The sequence below is a fragment of the Rhinolophus sinicus genome, chromosome X (assembly GCF_036562045.2).
Source record: "Rhinolophus sinicus isolate RSC01 chromosome X, ASM3656204v1, whole genome shotgun sequence".
Classification (NCBI taxonomy): domain Eukaryota; kingdom Metazoa; phylum Chordata; class Mammalia; order Chiroptera; family Rhinolophidae; genus Rhinolophus; species Rhinolophus sinicus.
The window spans coordinates 60,469,209-60,478,291 of NC_133768.1; positions in this window are offsets into that span (position 1 = coordinate 60,469,209).

Genomic DNA, 9,083 nt, shown 5'->3' on the forward strand with positions numbered 1-9,083 from the left:
TCTCAAGATCCATCCATGTTGTCACACATGTTCCTATATTATCTTTTCTTACCGCTGAATAGTATTCCATTGTGTATATGTTACCACAACTTCTTTATCCTTTCATCTATCGAAGGATATTTTGGTTGTTTCCATGTCTTGGCCACTGTAAATAAAGCTGCAATGAACATTGGAGCACACGTGTCTTTATGTATAAATGTTTTCAGATTATTTGGGTAGATACCCAGGAGAGGGATTGCTGGGTCGTATGGTAATTCTATGTTTAATTTTTTGAGGAACCGCCACACTGCCTTCCATAGCAGCTGCACCAGTCTGCATTCCCACCGACAGTGTATGAGGGTTCCTTTTTCTCCACAGCCTCTCCAACACTTATTACTATTTGTCTTGTTGATGATAGCCATTCTGACTGGGGTGAGGTGATATCTCATTGTGGTTTTTATTTGTGTTTCCCCAGAGGCAATTTTAATCAGATTAAAAGTTGTGTTGGGAATTTGTTCCTCAAAACCTTTGTCACTCTTATCTATTATGTTTAGAGCCCAGAAACAGTAGCCTTTTCAAGCACTGAAAGGTCCACAATTTCTGGACTTCTTTTTCTTTCTTTTTTTTTCTTGGAAAGTTGCCAATTACTTCCAGACTTCCCTTTTCCTTGTAATATTGTATGTTGAGAGCACAATAAATAACAACTAACACATTACTAACATTTTGGCTTTCTGTTTTGCTTTCCAACCTCTTTTCTTTGCTGCAAGTTCATTTGTGCCATGTTCTGCTTTACAATTTATCAAAGATGACAGTTTTTCTAAATGTTTTGTATAATATGGTTAGCCATCTTTTCAGTCTCCATTATGTTTTATTTTATTTTTGTCACAGCTGTACCCCAAATTAGGTTAAATTTAATGTATTCATCAGAGTAGGTTGAGTTATGCTGCAGCTACGAAAACTGCCAAATTTCTGTGCCTCAGTACAATGACCCAGGCACAGGGTGATAGTGTTCGGCCATCTTGAAGCTGCACCATTTGGAATATATGCCCTTCTACATTAGCCTGGCAGGGGAAGAAAAGACTAGAAGTGTTGTTTTGTTTTTAAAAAAACAACAGAGTAGCCATAACTGGCATACAATCTCTTGCCTAATTCCAAAGGAAAGTGAAATATAATGCTCTTTTGTGCCTGAAAGTAGAGAAAACTCCAGTAGATTTAGTGAACACTAGAAATCTGTACTGCACCTTGACCCCAGGGAGAGTGGATCAAGCAGGTAGGCAAACCCAGTTACAATACAGAGCAGAAGGTGATAGGCTAAAAGTACGCCACGTTCTATTAAAAAAAAAAAAAAAAAGGTGAATGGTGTAGTGGGAGGGATTCTCCTGATTTTGTCTGTTCAGCCCTACTTTCACTACCCCTTCTCTAGGGAGCAGAATTCCTGATTTATTTTACACAGAGATATTTATGTTTTATGTTAAACCTATTTCATATTGTGAAATGGACTGATGTCCACTAGTACCCTCCCCTTTGTACACAAGGATGGCCTTATGACTCAGGCCGGACCATGCAAACTCCTCCTGGAGCTAATGAGGAAAACTTTCCAGCGGGCTGGTTAAACTAGTGAGATATATATCTGAAGGCATTCAACCATCTTTGTCACTATCTGGAGGAAGTCTATTTTGAGAGAAGGAGCAAGAGATAATACCAAGTGATTTTGTTTGAGTCTGGGGCTCTTTAACCCTAACTCTAGCTGCAAACCAGGATTTCCAAGAAAATTAAAATAATATATTTCAGTTTTTTATTAACTTAATCTGTATTGGAATCTGCCATTTACAATCAAAGCGATTCATAATAATCCAGAGGAGACAGATCATATAGATTCCTGAAGGTTTTATAAGAATTATATATAGAGTGCATGGAAGAAGATTCTAGACAAAAAGGGAAAAAAGGGAATGCATAAAGTCTAGCTCAGTTAGGAAGATTGGATGTGCGTAAGCTTGTATGGTGAGAAGGTAAAATGTGTTTATTGGTGTAGGAAGAGGGCGCATTATGAAGAGAGGCTACAGATATGACCAATGTCTAAGTCATGAAGAGTCATAGGTATTATTAATGAAGTAAATCATTTTAATCTAGCTGTAACAACTAAAATAGTAATATTTTGGTCTCCTTCTCCCACTTTCCTGCTCTATTTCTCAAGTTTCCTATCTCAAAACACAAATTAGAATATTGGGATTGGAATATTGGAATGTTGCAAGTCCCATCTTAACAATTCCCCAGGTTTTATAATAATTTTGTCTGATTAATTAATTATTTCATTTTAAATCTTCCTTTTATAAAACCATCACTTTACATCTCCAGATATAAATTATGCTGGGTTGTAAAATGTACCTAAATGAGAGTTAAATCTCAAGCTCTAGCTTGTAACTCTTTTGGGCAATTTTAGAGGGAAGGGAACATCTCAAAAGCAGAAAGTCTCTAGTGTTACAATATAAGCTCTTTATGCTTTTCCTGTCCCTACACCCTGAAACATACACCCATACAAAGAAAACTTGCTCCTTCACAGAAACTTCTAGTACTTTTGAGTCTTCTAATAACCCACTTAGCACTGTTCTTTATAAAGAGCTTGTCTCAGTTAGTTATGATGCCCAAGCTACAAGAGTGGTTTTGTCAGGTTATAGGGGGTAAAGAGGAGGGAATGTTCACAGCCTAACCCACCTGGTGTTAACCTGCTTCCTACCTGCACCAGGCTACAGTGCCATGTCCTATTACCCTGATACCTCCAGTTGCAAATGGGTTGAAATTCCTGTTGTGAAATAAGTGACAGCCCAGAAATATGAGGAAGGAAAAACAGACAATACAAAACTCACTGTGCTAAATACTACCAGAGTTCACTAACATCTGGTTCTCCTTGCCTTCCTGACATATGGAAAACTGCAGTTAGGTGGGACAAGAGATAACTTCCTGTCTATAAGCTGTAAATGAAAATGATGTGTTGCTTTCAGGCTGAGGCAATGAAAGTCCATGTGAATCATCAGCTTCGCCTCCTTCCCCTGCTGCAGTGACCATGAAAGCATGTGCAGAGCAGGAGGGGCTGCATAATAAAAGCGACCTATATCCCTAACTCACCATATGTAGGACAGCTGTTCTGGAGAGCCAGTGTGACATGCAGCAGGCTTTGTGTGTGCAAGAAATAAACGTTTATTGCTAAATCACTGAATTTTAGTGTAATTTGTTATCACCACAATGCAGATTACTCAAGTATACTTTCCTCTACAATAACCCCAATCAGTGGTACTGGGTTCTCTTCCCATGTAAATTTCTTTCTATCCTTAAATGTTTATCACCATCAGGGGACTCTCACATTTTTTATACTAGATTTTGTGACCAATCACCCTGCAAATTTCATTTATGATATGTTCATAAGTTGGATTCAATGGAGGAAGCCACAAAATCATGTTAACCTCCCACTGGAACTACCAATTTTTATAAAAGTTTATTAAGATATAATTCACATAATATAGACTTCTGCACTTTAAGGTGTACAATTCAGTACATTTTAGTATATTCACAAAATAGTGATACCATTACTATTATCTACTTCCAGAAAAATTTCATCACTCCAAAAGAAATTCCATATCAACTATAGTCACTCTCTATCTCTCCCACTATCCCCCCACCCCATCCCCTGGCAACACCTAATATTCTTTATGTCTCTATGCATTTCACTATTCTAGATATTTCATACAAATTGAATGAAATAATATGTTGACTTTTCTATTTTTTAAAGATTTTTTATTAAAAATATACCTAACATAAAATATTAAATTAGTTTTATGGGTAGACCATAGTTATTCAACATTTATATACCTAAAGAAACGATCACCATGATAAGTCCAGCAACCATCTGACACCGTACTATGCTACCACAATATTATTGACTGTAGTCCCCATGCTGTACATTACATCCCCATGAACTATTTGTCTTATACCTGGAAATTCGGACCTCTTGCTCCTCTTCCCCTTTATTCCCAGTTTAAAATTTATCCATTACAGCTCAAATTGAGTATTATCTTATATTAATTTCAGGTGTACAAAATAGTGGTTAGACATTTATATAGTTTAAAAAGTGATCCCCCTGACTAGTACCCACCTGGCATGATACACAGTCATTATCATTGACTATATTCCCTATGCTTTACTTTACATTCCCATGACTATTTTGTAACTACCAATTTAGACTTCTTAATCCCTTCAGCTTTTTCACCCTGCCCTCAAACCCCTCCCATCAATCACCCCAACAAATCTAGTACCCATCTGAACACCATACGTAATTATTACAATATTATTGACTATATTCTTTATGCTATACCCTACATCCAAATAACTACTTTGTAACAACCATTAGGTACTTCTTAATCCTTTCTCCATCTTTCCCACACACCTCAATGGCCCCCCAAATCTGGCAACCATCACAATGTTTTCTGTATCTGTGAATTTGTTTCTGTTTTTTCGTTGTTGTTAATTTTATTCTTCGATTCCATATATAAGCAAAATCACATAGCCTCTGTCTTTCTCTGTCTGATATACTCCACTCCACACAATACCCTCCAGATCCATCCTTGACACCACAGATGACAAGAACCCATTCCCTTCCATGGCCAAGCAATATTCCATTGTATATATGTACCACCTCCTCTTTATCCATTCTGCCATCAACAGACACCCAGGCCTCCACATCTTGGCCATTGTAAACAATGCTGCAATGAACTTATGGATGCACACGTCCCCTCAAAGTAGAGTTTTGGGTTTCTTTGGATAAATACCCTGAAGTGAGATTACTGGGTCCTTCTTTGTCTTTTGGTATAGACTTTTTGTTAAAGTCTACTTTGTCTGATATAAGTATTGTTACTATAGCTTTTGTGATTTATTTCCTTTTCCATGAAATATATATTTTCCATTCCTTTCCTTTCAGTCTGTGTGTGTCTTGCAATCTGAAATGAGTCTCTTGTAGGCAGCATATATAAGGGTTTTGTTTTCTTACCCATTCAGCCCTTCTGTCTTTTGATTGGAGGATTTAATCTATTTACATGGAAAGTAATTGTTGATAGATATTGCAATTTTATTATTCATAATTATGATTTGTTTTTTCCAGTGGTAAAGAAGTCACTTTAACATTCTTTGTAGTAATGGATTGGTGGTGATGAACTGCTTTAGTTTATTCTTGTCTGGGAAGGTCTTTATCTGTCCTTCAATTCTAAATGATAGTTTTGCTGCATAGAGTAATCTTGGTTGTAGGTCCTTACCTTTCATCATGTTGAATATTTTGTGCCAATCCCTTCTGGCCTGCAAAGTTTCTGTTGAGAAATCAGCTGGCAATCTTATGGGTGATCCCTTATAAGTTATTAGCTGCCTTTCTCTTGCTGCTTTTAGGATTCTCCCTTTGTCTTTAACCTTTGCTGTTTTAATTATAACATGTCTTGGTGTGGGCCTGTTTTGGTTCATCTTGTTTGGGACTCTCTGTGCTTCCAGGGCTTGTATGTCTATTTCTTTCAACAGGTCAGGAAAGTTTTCCATCATTATTTCTTCAAATAGGTATTGAATTCCTTGCTCTCTCTCTTCTCCTTCTGGTACCCCTATGATATGAATGTAGCTATGCTTGATACTGTCCCAAGACCCCTTAAACTCTCCTCATTTTTTTGGATTCTTTTTGTTTGTGTGTGTGTGTGTGTGTGTGTGTGTGTGTGTGTGTGTGTATGTGTGTTCTGATTGGTTATTTTCTGCTACCTTATCTTCTAAATCACTACTTTGATCCTCGGCCCTATGTAATCTTCTGTTGATTCCCTCTAATGTATTCTTCATTTTAGTTATTGTAGTTTATTTCTGACTGGTTATTTTTTGTGTTTTCTATCTCCATGTTTATGTTTCCTGTCTCTTTGTTGAAGTTCTCCCTGAGATCACTGAGCATCTGTATAACCATTGTTTTGAACTCTGTATCTGATAGGTTGCTTGCCTCCATTTCATTTAGTTCTTTTTCTGGATTTTTCTCCTGTTTTTTCATTTGGGACACATTTCTTTGTTTCTTCATTTTGGCTGTCTCTCTCTGTTTGTTTCTATGTATTAGGTAGATCAGCTATGTCTCCCAGTCTCAGCCAAGTGGCCTTATGTAGTAGGTGTCCTGTGGGGCCCAGTGGCACAGTCTCCTTGCTCGCCTGAGCCAGGTACTCCAGGAATGTCTCTTATGTGGGTTGTCTGTGCTCTCCTGTTATAGTTGAGTCTTGATTGCTATTGGCAAATTAGTGTGTGGGATTGACCCTCAGGCTGACTGGTTGTTGGGCTTGGCCATGTCCACAGCATATGGGCTGCTGTGCTGACTGAGTGGGATTTGCCTCACTGGCTTCTGGTGCCTGTTGAGATCACCCTTTGTGTGTGCTACTTGTGGGGCTAATTGGGCGGTGTTCTGCTGTGGTCTGAAAATAACCTCAAAGTATATTGGTTCTGGAGCCTCTTGGGAGGGGCTCTGGTGCAGGACCAGATCAGCCACTGCCTGTAACTGGCCAGGGACTACCTGGTTGGAGCTACAAAGTTATCCACAGTTGTTCTCTGCCTGTTGTGAACCTGGAGGCACATAGGAGATGCCATGCTGCAAACTGAGGACTGATGCCACCAGTCCTGGGGTGACTGTGAAAAGCCAGGGCACCCAGAGGCCTGCTGCCACCTGCCAGCTCCCTTAAGGTTCAGCCACTGATAAAGCCTGGTGTGGTATGCCATTTGGGTGAGGCAGGGTCTCAGGGAGTCACTAGAGTGGGAAGAGTTGTGGTCACCATGTTAATGTAGACTCAGGTTTGGTGCCAGTGCTGAGCTGGGAGTTACTCAGCAAAAGTCTCAGAGCACAATGAGGCCAGTCACCATCTGCCTGGGGTCTGTGAACGCTGATGGTTTTCCAAGAAATAATGCAATGTGGAAGGGGCTGGTTGTTCATGCAGAAAATGCCTTTGGCAGTGTATGAGATGGGTGGGGCAGGGTCCCATCTGAGTCAACAGGGTGGAGCAGCAGAGTTCACTAGGCCAATCAGATTCAGATTTGTCCTGTGAGGGTGGGCTCAACATAGGAAAGATGGTGCCCGCCTGCCAGCTGCACAGGAATAGGACCCCTAACTGGGAAAATGCTAACTGTCATCCAGTCCTACCCCTGACGGCATACTCCTCAGTCTGCCCCCTGTATATCTCTGAGGCTCCCCGAGTCACTGTCCATCTGCTGGAGCCCAAGATGAGTCTTTTGAGTGAGTGAGTCTGTGAGAGGGCCCTTTAAGAGGATGTCTGGGTTTCCCACAGCCTTCCATCTCACCTGAACAGTTGGAATCCCCACTGTTTTTCACAGCCAGATATTGTGGAGACTTCTCTTCCTGGCACCAGTACTCCAGGCTGGGGAGCCTGGTGTGGGGGAATGGGGTCTCTTGCCCCTCCGGTGTGTGTGTGTGTGTGTGTGTGTGTGTGTGTCTGTGTGCGTGTGTGTGTAATCTCTTCCTCCGAGGTATCCCTCCTGATTCTCAACCACCACAGGGAGTTTTCTGCCTGTCCTACCAGTCTCAATGTTGCTTCTTTATATTTTCAGTTATAGGACTTCTATTTGGCTAGACTTCAGATGATTCTCCAGGTTGAGTGTTCTATAATTTAGTTGTAATTTTAATGTGTTCACAGAAGGACACAGGCACAGTGTTTATCTATTCTGCCATCTTGGATCTTTCACATATGTTGACTTTTCTGACTGACATCATCAATTAGCATGCTTTCTAAGTTCATCCATATTGTAGCATGTATTCAGTACTTCCTCCCTTTTCTGTAGCTGAATAATATTCCACTGAATGGATGTACAAAATTTTGTTTATTCATTCATCAGTTGGATACTCAGGTTGTTTTCACTTTCTGGCTGTTATGAATAATGCTGGCATGAACATTTATGTATAACTTTTGTAAGGACACATATGTTCATTTTCCTGGGTATTTAACTGGAATTGCTGTGTACTTTGGCAACTAAATTCTTAACTTTTTGAGGAACTGCCAAAATGTTTTTCTAAGAGCCTGCACCATTTTACATTTCTAACACCAATGTGTGAGGGTTCCAATTTTTTCCATCCTTGTCAGCACTTGTCAGTATCCATCTTTTTAATTATAGCCACTCTACTGGATGTGAAGTGATAGATCATTGTGATTTTCATTTGCATTATCCTAATGACTACTGATGTGGAGCATCTTTGCTCATACTTATTTACCATGTGTATATCTTCTTTGGAGAAATGTCTATTCAAATCCTTTGACATTTTTGAATTGGACTGTTTCTTTCATTGTTATGTTGTGAGAGCTTGTTTGTTTGTTTCCATCAGCTTTATTGGAAGATGAGGAGAGGCCTCTACCCCATGGTTCTTGCAGAGTTGGCTTTAGGTTTGGGGCATACTTGTGTCCTGAAGCTCCAGAAATTCTTTATATATTCTGAACACAAGTCACTTGTGAAATATGCAGTCGAAATATATTTCTTCCTTTCCATGTGTTGTCTTTTCATTTTCATGATGTTGTCTTTTGGAAAAAAAGCTTTTAATTTTGGCAAAGTTTACACTATATATATATTTTTTGTCACTTGTGCTTTTGGTGTCCTAAGAAACTATTGCCTTAATGCAAACTCATGAACATTTACAACTGTTTTATTTTAAGAGTTCTAGATTTTGTATTTAGTTGTTTAATCCATTTTGAGTTAATTTCATTTATAGTATGACATGAAGGTCCATGGGAATTATTTTGAATGTGGTTATACAGTTATTCAAGAACTATATGTTGAAAAGACTATTATTTCCCCTATTAAATTGTCTTGGCACCAGGATCGAAATAAATTGACAGTAAATGTGAGGTTTTATTGCTGGACTCTAATTTTTGTTCCACAGATCTATCCTTATGCTGGTATCACCTCTTTTTTAAAAGTTCATTGAGGAATAATTGACTAATATAATTGCATGGATATACTTAAAATGTGCAACCTGATGGTTTGATATATGAGGTGTGATCAAAACACATGGTGAATGTTGAAATAAAAAAGAATATTACAGTAAAAGACACATT